A 13,588-nucleotide genomic window follows, 5' to 3' on the forward strand; every position below is an offset into this window, starting at 1 on the left:
ATCATTGCAGATGATGTAAAATTGCAATGTAACAAAAAGGTCTTTTGGATGGACAAAATTTTAATGTGATGTGTTAAAAAGAAAGGGAGAAACATAGGAATCCAAGTGTGTCTGCAGTGATGCAGAGACCTGAGTCGGATTTCAATTATAGTAGTACAAAATAGGGGAAATCCATAAAAGTCAGAGGATACATTGTTGAACTCTAAGAACCAGCATCATGAAGACCAAAGTCAGTCTTACTAGGCAGATGTTTACAGGAGTAATTAAAAAAATACAAACCAAAACAAAATTCAAGAATGAAAAAAAGAAATACCAAATGTTATCTAAACCAGAGAAAATAATAAAGGAAAAAAAAATTAGTTCATACATTTGGAGTAAAATGTATCACCTTAGTTTTCTTTTTATAATAAAAGTATCATAAAAATGGAAGGAGGCAAAGCTAAGGCCATCCAGAATGATACAAGGACTCAAGGGTCTTATATATTCAGAAAGGTTAGAAAAAGTAGGTCTGTACTGTTTGGAAAAGAGCATCTTATGAGGGACTTCAATGAGATACATGAAACTCGAAAGGGACCGAGGAAGAGAGATGCAGCAATGCTATTTGAGCTAGTGTCAAATGGAAGCTCAGGGGGACACAAAATTATACAAGAGAAAAGTCTGACACTAAAACTCTCTAGGTGGAAACATCTTATACTAAGAGCAAAATACTGAAGATTGCAATGACTGCAAGTAGTTTAAATACTCTAAAAATCAAAACAAAATAAAGCAAATAACTTGGGAAAGTGATGTTGGTTGAAACAAATATTTCTGTAAATGAAAAGACTCAAATCAAAGCTTGAGTCATGGTCTTACTTTAGCTTCATACAGAGGTATGACCCAGAATTACGTTTTCCCCTCTTAGTTTGATGAGAAATTACCAGTGGACAGTAGAAGGTCCTTTGAACTTGGACTCTCAACATCCCTCAACATCATTTCACCCCCAGCATGCTCCATCAAGTAATCAAGTCAAAATGCAGTAACCCAATGAAATATCAGGCTAGGAGAACTAATTGCAACATCAATCCCTGGCTGGCCCTTCAGATTCTCCCCTGTTTTAAATCATCACTTAATTACACAGCTGCACGCTGCCTCACAGTTTATCCACCCGTCACCTTCCCACTCTGGCACCAGCTGGGTCACGGGACACTCAGTGGGCACTTTCCTCCTCCTCCCCTCTTTCTCTCCAAAAGGGAAACAAGCTGTGGTTGCACACCTGCACTTGTCACCAGCACCTTCCCCCCAAGATGTGCAACATGGCACTGGTACCCCCTGGCAGAGGAATTAATAGCCTGTTGCTGTCAGCAATTGTCAAGTAAGTCCATCAGGAACCTGAGCAGGTAGGAGAAGAGGGAAGCCACATAATAAACATCAAACCCCCAGAAAACTCTTGGGCAAAAATTATGTTAAAATGAACTTAAGGATGAGGGAGACATCAGTGCCTGAAGGGCAAAAATCCTCACAGGGTCTCACATCATCCCCAAATGAAGCCATTCTGAGTATACAATTACTCTTAACACTTCCCACAGTGAAACCATCGGGAAAAATGTATGAAAAAAATCAACAGGGTTTGTAAAAAGAAGTTTAATCCAAACTGGATTAATATACTTATAATTCAATCAAGTGGCATCACCACAGGTTAGAGTGGAGGTTGACAGGGACCCTAATTCCTGTGTGAATCCTTACACTCTTTTGGTTTCTTGCCTCAGACTTCAGAGTACTGACTTTCTACAGAACTGCAGATACCCCCTACCTTAGGGTGATATTGTTATGGGCATCAACATCAAGTTTTATAACACTGTAAATATGCCTTCAAATACCTGTTTATCCTTACCTAAAACTATTCTAGCATTTCATCCAAAAAAGGTATTTATTGGTATTTCTGGCATCAAAATTAATTGCTATGATCCACCTGCCTATCCCAAATGTGCCTTAAATCCAAGAAAATGATTTAATTTGGGAGATAGAAACCTGAACTTTTGCATATATAAGCGATGAGAAAAGGTAACACATAACAGAGGTAAACCTAGCATCTATTCAGCACCAGATTTCCAACAGAAAGGCAATATCTCAAGATGTAGTGCAAGAGGATATTTTACATCCAGTTAGGCAGGGAAGCCAAGCTGAATGGGTTAAAATTTGCCACGATCCCAAGTAAGTGATTTTCTTAACCCTCTAAGGGTTCAAACTGCACTGGGAGGAAAAAGCAATTATGCAATGAATAGGAGAAGAGAAAATACGTCCCAAACTGGTTTGCCTGCAACAAGGTACAGATTCTTCAGTAGTCTGCGGGGAACAGCCGAGCTCCCCAGCTTATTCTTTGACCACACCCGAAATGAAAACTAAAGGATATTTCGGGGAATAGGAAAACACAACAGCTCAGATAATGTCCCAGGCAGTATATTCATTACAGGCTCATCAGAGTGGATGCCTGCAATAGGAAGATTAAATACCCATTTACCAGCATCAGAGGAGAGTTTGGTTTTATAATGTATTGTCCCCTATTCCCCGTGAGGCTGCTTTGTTTGATAAAATGCTGAGTGTGGTGTAAAAATATCCCTCTCTCTGTAATTTGCACTCCTCTCCATTTAAAGCTATTCTTGCTGCAAACGAGAATTGAAAGCTGCTAAAATTAAGTGGTGTCAGTTCTCAATGACACTTTAATGATAGAGCGCTCAGCAAATGAGATGAGAATGAATTCTAGCTTCTCTGCTAAAGATAGTAACCAGCACTAAACAGTATAATGCTCCAACTGGGCTACACTTCACCTGCTTCATTCATATTTAGTAGAACTGAAATAGGGAAACTATAATTAAAATGGTCATAAAACGAAAAATGCTAATTTCTAATAGAGATGGCAGGAAACAACCTGAAGCTTGTGAAGTCAAAGCACAGTCCTTTGTCACATCCATACTGCCACAGAGGCCAGCGCTGGCTGACCACAGGGCTGATGTGGGGCTATGGCACGTTTTCCTTGCTGCAGAAACTGCTGCTGCCAGCAAGTTTGGTATAAACCTACTTAACTGACACAGACATGGGAAAAAAATCACGATTAGGAAATCCTGTATGGTTTTGGGCTAAATGAAACTACTGCCTCTGAAAAAGCATTCAAGGAAAAAAAAAACAACCCAGCATGTAAACACTTTCTTTCTCCCAGTATTATATTATTTGGACTTTCAAGGATGTCCACCCAGCCTTCCGCACGGATCATGCCTGTAGCTTCACGACTGCTAACAAATGATAACTTCAAAGTATGTCAACTGCGTGCTGTCACCTCTGTGCCCGCCTTGTACCACTTTGGTGTTGCAAAGGTGTTTTATGATGGGACAATTATTCTCTGAAAGAAAATTCTTTTGCTCAAGCTTCTAAGCATGGCACAGCAATGGGAAGCTCTTTCTGTTGCATTGGCTCTGCTGCAGGGGGAAACACGAGCTCTAATTTCAAATAGTGCCGGGGCAGAGCCACCACTGCCTTTCCTTCTGCCCCATATAGCATGGGCTCCCAGTCTGAATTTACAGTACACTTCTTTCTACAAACTGTCAGGAAAGAGAAGTAGATTGTTTACAGCCCTTGACAAAAACTGCGCTGTTTTTGTATAATGCTACGCCATTCAGTTGGATAACCAAGTCTGTCAAACACAGGAATGGAAGGTAAATATTAAGACATGCAAAGTATAAAAAGCAGTCATTATGGAGAGAGAAGTATTTATTACTATAGGAAATTTTCAGTGGACTTACAATTATGAAAGCCTTCTTGTAATAAGGTGAGTTAAAGTTTCAAAATTCACTGCAGGTACTTGCAGAATATTCCATATAATTAGAATGGAGATGGGGTCATTTGCTATGACTGACAATAAAATCTTTATACCTCATAGTAATATCAGGTTTTCTTTACAAATACAATATATTTGATGGATAAGTGATCCTGCAAATACTTTATAAAGTTTTAAAATAAGGTGCCGGCACTATTTTCCCACCCTTATCTTGATTAAACCAGACTGTATTTGTACCCCAAGTCTTTACCTACAAGACTACTTCCAAGTCTTCTAACAAATAACGCAGTGAAGGGAATTCCTCATTTCTCAATTTCATATGGTTAAAAAAAATGCTTTTGCATTTGCACGTAACAGAAAATGTCCACAGCTGTGTAAACGTCTAGGAGTTGTAAAACTGGTGGCCTAATGGGCTGAGTGCAGGTGAAATGGTCATGAGTGAATAAGAACAGTAATTCCTCACATATCTCTGCATTTCTTCCCATACGAGGATCCTATCCTGACTGTACAAGTACTAACTTGACAGCAACTGTCAAGAGCTTCTTAAAATGAGCTATCTTGACTATTGTGCTGGTTTTGGCTGGAATAGAGTTCATTTTCTTCATAGTAGCTGGTATGGGGCTATGTTTTGGATTTGTGCTGGAAACTGTTGATAACACAGGGATGTTTTCGTTATTGCTGAGCAGTGCTTGCACACAGTCAAGGCCTTTTCTGCTCCTCACCCCACCCCACCAGCGAGCAGGCTGGGAGTGCACAAGAAGCTGGGAGGGGACACGGCTGGGACAGCTGACCCCAACTGACCAAAGGGCTATTCCATACTATATGCCATCATGCTCACCATATGGAGCTGGGGGAAGAAGAAGGAAGGGGGGGACGTTCGGAGTGATGGCGTTTGTCTTCCCAAGTAACCGTTAGGCGCGATGGAGCCCTGCTTTCCTGGAGATGGCTGAACACCTGCCTGCCCATGGGAAGGAGTGAAGGAATTCCTTGCTTTGCTTTGCTTGCATGTGCAGCTTTTGCTTTCCCTATTAAACTGTCTTTATCTCAACCCACGAGTTTTCTCACTTTTACCCTTCTGATTCTCTCCCCCATCCCACCAGGGAGGAGTGACCGAGCAGCTGTGTGGGGCTTAGTTGCCAGCTGGGATTAAACCATGACATCTCTTGTTGCCCCTATTTGCAGATCTGATAATATTGTATATATGGTTTTACACAATATCTTTGTGTGTCTTCTGTTACATACATAGCTCAAAACATATATATTGTTTCTGCAAAAATTGTGTGACTTTGGTCATTTCAGTCTTCATTCAGGCATAGACAATTCACAAGCCTCCCTTCCTGCCTCCCTCCCTTCCTAGCTCAGCCCTGTTTCGGGGGAGCAGGTTTTTATGGTATAACCAAAGGAGACATGAGAAAGCTTCAACTGTTGCATGATAATTACTTTTCTGTGTTTTACTCTGGTATAGTTATGGTAGGGTAAACCAAAGCTACCAAAAGTATGCTGGTTCAATTACTACTTCTGCTATTCATTTAACATGAAAAATAAAAAATAATTAGTACCCCACAGATGATGATTACACATCCAGTTCTGCTCTTCAGGGTTCAGAATGACTTATGAACATGAAGCGTGGGACAATAGCTCCAGATTAGCAAGCAATCCCAGCTAAATGTATATTGAAGTTTTATGAAGATAAATGTATGCACATCAAGATGTGGTGTAGAGAGGTTTTGTTCCTGCTGTTTGGGTAGCCAGGACTGGAGGCAGAAAAGGGATCAAGTGTATCCTGGCACCAGCGAGTTAAGCCTGTTTGGCTTATTTCAGCCCCAGGTCAGGCCTCTCAGTTGTGTCCAAGTGCTGCCCTTCACCCACCAGGAGACGTGAAGAAAGGCACCAGCTCTCCAGCACCATGAGTAAGGGAGGTTGGTATGGGCTGACTGAAAAATAATGTAATTATTTTCCCTCCTCCAAGTACCCAGCATGGGTAGATTTTTGAGGGAGATGAGAAGGAAAGGGGACTCCCCAGTCTACTTATTATCCTCTGAAATTTCCTTTTTGCAAGGGGAACTGTGCATGCTGATGGAAAACAGGTCCATCCGGGAGAGCACACCTTCCTTGCACACAGTTCATGCTTCTTTTGACTCCCAGCTAACCCAATATCTTTCCATTAGTTTTCTGTCTTGTATATTGGAGTAAAATGAACCATATTCACTTACAAATCCTGTGAGGTACTGAGCATCACTTACATCTCTCATCTCCTATAAGTTTGAAGCACCTTGCATATTTGGTCTCTTAGACTCTTAGAAAGGTATTAGGCAAACAAAAAAAAAAGAAAAGGAAAAAAAAGAAAAGAAACCCTCTCCCTATCAAAGCAGTTTTATAGAGCTTTGGAAACAGCAAGACAAAATAAATATTGAGTGAGAAGGAAAAAAGCCAGTATTGCATCAAATACTTGCCCCAGGTCCTACAACAGCAAAAATGAGGTGACATGCAGCCATACATGAGTGGACAACATGTCAGCTGCACAGAGGGTCTCTTCATCGTCACACATGTCCCCTAACTGGCAGTTTACCCCCTCAGACACAATGTTAAGAGACACAGGAAGAATGTTCTCTTTTTGAAAAGTGTCACATAAAGTAGCTTACCAGCCTGGTTGGCAGAAAATCATATTTTCTGATATCTGATGTCACATTTTATTAGATTTAGGATACTATTATCCTACTTACTTAGGGGTTTAAAAGTATCCTTTTTATAGCTAATGCCACAGGTAGAATGTTAAACTACAGACGTTTTGCAATAAAGGACTAGACTGTTCCTTATACACATCTGGTATTTTTTTGCCCCAAACAATGCAATAGTTGTTCAGTATTTTTTATCTTTTTTTTTTCTTTTTGATCCTTGCACATTTGTCCTCAGTTCATCCACTAACCTATGAGTGAATCTGGTTATAGAGTCTGCAGAACTCTGGAACTATAATTTGTAACTCTTCTAATGTATTTTACTGAAATATGATTTTTTAATGCTCATAGATGGTTTCATCTTAACTCCAGGGCTCAGAGAGCAGTTGTCCTTTCAGTTCAAATAATGGCATTTGCTGTAGTGCTTGGCAGCAGTTTCCACCTGCTAGTAAATAAAATTCACAGTATACACACTGCAATGCTTGGGATTATATCAGTTCTGGATTACCCCTTTACATTTATGTAGAAAAGTTTTATCTTTATTTCAGTTATTAGTGGATCTTCAAATAAAACCTTTTATTTAATCAAATTTCCTTTAAAGTCTTTAAGCAAAATTTTGATTATTGGTAATTAAGTTTTTTGAACGGACAGCAGTTTTAAGTTCTGGACCTTTTAATTTAAATAATACTGTTTTCTGAATATAGTCACGCTCCTATTTAAAACAGCAAAATCTGTGTGTATTTAAGGGCAGAATTTGATTCATACCATCAAGTACATTCATGATTACCATCGAAAGATAATTACTTCTGATGTATTCTGGAGGAAAGGCTTATTTACTCAGGTGAGAATTGGCTTATTTACGTAGATGAGAATTAGCCTTACCCACCAATTAAAATATAAATGTACCTTTCTATATCAATTTTACAACATGTAGTGATTAAACCATAGATTTTATCCCTAATCAGTCTCTACATCTTTAGTTACTTATCAGTGCTGTAATTTAGTGATAGTAAAGTGTTACTGACAGGTTCCAGCTGAACAGCAGGTTCTCAGAGTATGGGATGAAGCAATCAGAAAAATCCTCAAAAACGTGGGGCTTGTTCCTTGTGACTTGTTCATACAGCTCTGCTTCAGTCATAATTGTTGTGAGAATGGGGAGACAGAAAAGAGAATGCTGATCAAACATTAATGTGTACTAATATTAAATAGCGTGAGTTTGGCAGGGGTCCTTTAGTGTTACTTACATACCAAAGGGAAGCAGCTCCACAGGAACTCAGAAATAGGATTCAATTTCTGATAAAGGATAAATGCATTTTATAGTGTATGCTACTAACTGCCGCAGGCTTTAAAATAAAAAATCCAGAAGACAGTGTGATGCTTTTAATAAGGAGAAAGAACCAGATACTAGTATCACTCTCTTAATATTTTACAGAATTTTCTCCAAACAGAGCTGCAAAAAAATCTCATTCCATAGATTTGAAACATTTAGGTGAAGAATTGTACATACAAAAGAAGAGATCCTCAAAGAAAATGTAGATGTGACATTAAGGGCTCTGCAGCTGAGTGAGAAATGTCCTTCTCACTACCAGACTAAACCAACAAGCTTGTGTGCTCTTGGAGCCGCTGGCCTGGATCAGCTTTAGTCTGATGGTTCACATTTGCTGATGATAGATAAAGATCTCGAGGCACATTTTGCAGGAGGGAGGACACTACTTTCTTTTCCTTTGGCAGAGCAAAAAAGATTTCCTTACTTTTGCTGGACAAGTCTCCTAAAGAAACCTGCTAGCTGACACCAAGTCGTTCTCCAAAGCCGAAGCACTTTTGTGAGAAACTTCCAAACAGATATTTTTAATGCAATTTATAATCCTGTAGAATAAAAGACACATTTGAACAAAATCAACATAAAGACTGCTAAATAAAACCTTTTTCCCCTCTGTACTTTATCAGTAGAGAGTAAAAATTCATAGACTTTATTTCAACTTTTCCTGCGCTCTTTTAAAGTTTATCATTCCTTGGGGTAACTCCATTAAGAGACTTTCTCATCACCTGCACTGACAATACTTTTTTTTCTCTCTTAAGAGTAATGTGTCAATCCAATACAACAACTATGCTACTTATATTTCTCAGTCATCAGTACAAGTATATTTTCAATTTTTTAAAAATAAAATATTTTTCTGTATTTTCTAAAAAGTATTCGTTCACCTAAACACAGTCAAGGGCTCTGTTTCTCTCAATTTTTTCACATCTCCAGATTTTAAGTTTTTCTACCTTTACTGAGAGTCATTTCCACATTTCTGTAAATTATTTATCCAAATCACTCTATCTTTTGTATTAAAAAAAAAAGTAACTAGCTTCATATTTAGATCTACAACTGCCCTTTTGGATTGGTCTCCTTAGTGTACATTTTAGTAGGCATAATTGTGCTGAAATATGGATTAATTTGGTAGTGGTCTCCCCTGCATACCCCAGATTATTTTAAGAAGATGAATGTAACCTTCAGCTGTGTTCTGTAGAGGTTTTATTCCAGAGCCTTTCACTGTGATTTGAGATTGAAAGCTTACCAATATTTGAAGAATGCCATTGAGCACTAGGCTGTATTTGTTTGTCTCCTGAACTCATTCAATTAGGAAAATAATCCATTATGGAAAAACTTGATTAAAAGTTGGCTTATTCTCCCATTTGATTAAAATTCAGCATTACACTGAATCAATTCTTCAGTACTTTTGTGAAACCCGTATCAACTGCAGGGAGAAGACTAATTGCTCTGTTGCTCTTGCTTCTTACTCACCTTTTCTGTCCTCTGATTATAAAATCTAGTGGAGAACAATAAACATGCTCTAATATTGTGGTTTCACTTGGTCCTTGACCCTATTCCATGGCAGACTGAGAGATACCAGAAACCATGACAGCCCGAGGGGACTTGGGAGTGGAGAGGATTTTCTTGGCCAGAGGCTATAGCTCCACAGTTCCTAACCTGTCCCAGGATGGAAGCTGTGGCAATGCTTAATCCTGCCATAAACTTCATGGGTTTCTTAGCTTTCTGAGCCCTCACTAAAAGCTTCAGGATTTAGTCCTTTGCATATTTTCACAACGACATCAGCAAACAAGGCTAATCTCGCCTGCCAACAAAATGGTTTTATAACTCCATACTAAACCCCTAATTAAAATCGCCACCTGGAAAACTCTGCAACAAACAAAGCAGTTGAGGTTGGGTTGCAACCTGACAGCCGTGTGACTGGAGAGGACGGGTTCTTTATCCCAAAACTTAACCTTAAAGTCATCTGTATCCTCCTTGTCTGCGTTTAGCTCTGGAAGAGCTAAGTCTGTGCAGCAGTTCAGATTGCTGAACAATTTCAGCAGGTGAAGTCCTGGCCTCGGCTAGATCAGTGGCAAAACTCTCGCTGATTTCAATAAGGTCAGGCTATATCTGCAAATGTGGCAATAAAGAAAAAATGTCAGTCAAGAAGTACTAGTAGGTTTGCTTTTCAGCGTATTTTCATTTCCAGTTTATGTCTCCTTTGGCAAATGTGATAGCTTGCAGCAATTAGAAATCTTGACTCAGGAAGATTCTCAGACATAAACAAGAATACTGCCGTAGTTCTCAATCAAAACTTCATGGAGAAGCTTTTCCAATTTATTCTTACAGTATGACTAATTCTTTTTACTATTTTCATAAACAAAATTTCTGCCAATTTTCCCTAGTTTTCACACAGGGTGGCTTTTGCTAAATGTAGTTGAACTCTGGTATTGAACCAACCTACTTCTAAGACTAAAACTGCAGCACCAGGATTGATTTTTTTTTGCAGTTCTTTTATATTGCAGTCACTCTTTTGGCTTCTTTATGGGTTTTTCCTGAAATTGAGACGTTATGTATGGAGAAGTTTGCCTAGTGGAACATTTAAAAAGTAAAATAAGAAGCTATACTTTCAGTATATTGCCAGCAAACCATAATGTTAGCTATTGAAACAGTCTTTTATCTTGTTATTTGATGAGAAGACAAGAGAGAAAAATTGACATAAACACTGAAAAAGATCTTCAGCTGCTTCAAAATTTTAATGGCTAGTGTCTTCGCTGGCAAACGTACATATGAAAAGTCACTTTAGAAACAGTCCAAAATAATGCAACAAAAAGCAGCTTTAGGAAATAGTCACATATTAGGTATGGATTTATTGAGTTTAATGTTACTTCCACTTAGAATTATTAACTGGAATCAAATATTTGTGAAATTTAGGGAAACTCTATTTTATTACTTCAGACTGAGAGGTGAGAGTGAAATTAATGTGCATAAATAACGTGGGCAGGTGAAGCTGAGCACAGTGGAAATGGGAGAGTTACTAGAATAACTTTGATGTCAGTATTTGTGATGAAAATAGATAAGATTTATGGCAAAGTAATTCAATCAAATAATCTGAAGTGGGCCAGAAGTATTTAATTCTAGTGTAGTGTTATAAAATCTATAGATGTTGTGCAATTAAATGGAAAGCAAAAGCAAGCTATAGATTGTTGCTGAAGAGAAGAGAATAAAAGAAAAAGCAAAAGAAAATGTCAGCTGCAGAAGATCTCATTTTGGAAACCTACAATATGTTGATTGATAGGACTAGCATTTTTCAAGCTCTGTCACAGCTGAAGTATAAAGCTGTCAGTGCACATGATAATGATGGATGCTCTAAAACATGCAAATAGCATGAAAAATCATTTCTCACATAATTTTGGAAGATGAGAGGAGTTGTGAACTGAGGGGTTAGGGGAGGGTAGGTCAAGCTTAACATTCAGCCAAGAGGAATAGGCGGCTGCCTTGCCGCTGTTTGAGTTGTTAATTACTATGCAAGTGAAACAATGAGTTATGCGGGCCTTCTGCAAATTTTCCCACAGAAATTTTATTGTGAACGGTGGAGGAAGAGAGGCAGAACTGCGGCTGAACACAATGGTGTGCTCCCCCGGAACAAATCTGTGCAAAAGCAGCGAGCGCCAGGGGCTGCTGGCGCTTTCAGGAATGTGTTGCTTTAAGGACGTGCTGTGTATTTCAGAGGTGACATTTACAGTATACCATCAATATTGGGGGTGTTTCAGTTAATTAGCCATTTTTATTAACACTGAAGTACAGTAAAACCCCATGTAAGTGTTAAGAATGTAAATGAGCGCTATCCCCAGGCTGATCTAGCTCAAAGCAGTGAACTATCACACACTGCCCCCATATTTATGGTGCTTTTTATTTTCTAGACTGAGCAACGGTTGCTCATACTTCCAGATGATTTTCACCTCTTCTGGTGCATGTGCCATGTGCTTGCATGTGCCAAAGTTCACAAGAAGCAACAAAGCTGTGAGTGCAATCTTTATGTTGCTGGATTTTATTTTCATTAATTATGCAATTTTCAGGAAAATTATATTCATAACTGACTCTGGTGAAAAAGAAAGATACATTAATGCTAGGTTTTGTTTGTTTGTTTGTTTGTTTTGAATAGTTACAAGGATTCATCCTATAGCATCTAAACTGAGGAAAAACAACACCATATATAATAAAGCATTATTTATATGAAGGGCCTTGCCTGGGCTCTGTGGAGTGGTAAAAGCCACCCAGCTCACATCCCTTTCTGTTCAAAACTCCTTATTCCTTGTTTCTTATTCCCGGTTCTTATTCCATATTAACTTTTGACTATGCCTTAGTTTCAAAACACTGCCTCACTCAGCACAGGTCTACATATTGAATCTTGTCTCTACTGAACCTTTTTGCTTACTTCATCCCACCAAAAATGTCAGCTTCATACAAGCCACCTGTGTGTTTTCAAGTCTACCTCCACATTTGCCTTTGATTTTATATATGTTTTTCTTCAGTTTCAGCGTTCCTGCTAGCAACTCCAAATCATTGTAGTCCCTCCTAAACAGACACCGTCCGATATCAGGTCTTTACACATGCCTGTATCCTTCCAACAGTCATGCCCTTCCCAAATTTGACAATAAGGAGATTAATAAAAATTTTAAGAAATACGATTCTAAATCTTTCACTATGTTTTACATTCAGTCTTATCTGTATCTTTATGTTAGACCGCAAGCTGTTGGAGGCAGACTGTCTCTATTCCTGCTGTGCATACTGCTGAACACACTGTCACACTCCACAAATTACAAATAATGAGCAATGATGATGGACCTTATTTTCTACTGCCTTCCATCTTATTGCTATTTACTTCCGCATGAAACAAGTGTCAAAGAGGTGACATTACCAAGTGCTGTGGCTCCTCAGCAGCTCAGCATGTTTTAAGTTGAACCCTCATTCATAAAAGAGGACAAAAAACGGAACACTTCAGAAAATTTTATCTAAACATTTTACTAAGTTGCAAATGGCATTCTCGTTGAGTTCTGAGTCAATCCATTTTATATTCATTTTGTGAAATATTGGTACCATTTCTCCACAATCAAGCTCTGGTCCTGCTCTTTCAAACAGCCCTGTACCAGGTAATTCAAGAAAGCGAGGTTTTAAATGAGTCTTGTTCTGATTTTTTTTCCCCCCGTTGGATTTCATCTTCGTTTCAGACCTGGAGCAATAGCTGATATCCATGTCCAGATATTAGTAATGCCTCATATTTGTTATTCAGCAGGATTATGCTCTTTTGGACTTGTTCAAGTTCACATTTAAAATGAAAAATAACTCACTGTTGCTGCTGGTGAGTCCGCATCTCTCTTTATGTTGCTGTTTTACTTCTAACGTTAAGATTGAAAGAGTCCAACGGTAGGTGGGGTGAAACAGAAATTTTACAGAAGTTCTGAAAATCAGTGTACATCTAAGCAAATCATGACCCAAAGGTGCTGTGCTGGATTCAGACCAGCTCAAATAATGCCTTTACACAGGACGGATTAGGAAGGCTTTTCCCCTTGCCACAATTAAAATACACCTAACAAAAATGGCTAGGTATTCCCGAGAGCCTTAAGTGAGGCAACTCCCCAGAAAGCAGATGCAATGACTGCGCAGCATCTAAATTACCAGGTGGAGAGCAGAGATGAGAAGCACTAGGGCCAAGTAAAAAAATCCCGCTCATCTAAAACGTGGCCCACAGCCAACTTTTCCCAATAATGGTAGGTGACAGGCCAGAGCTGATCCAATGTGCATTTT

The sequence above is a fragment of the Ciconia boyciana genome, chromosome 3 (assembly GCF_034638445.1).
Source record: "Ciconia boyciana chromosome 3, ASM3463844v1, whole genome shotgun sequence".
Lineage (NCBI taxonomy): Eukaryota > Metazoa > Chordata > Aves > Ciconiiformes > Ciconiidae > Ciconia > Ciconia boyciana.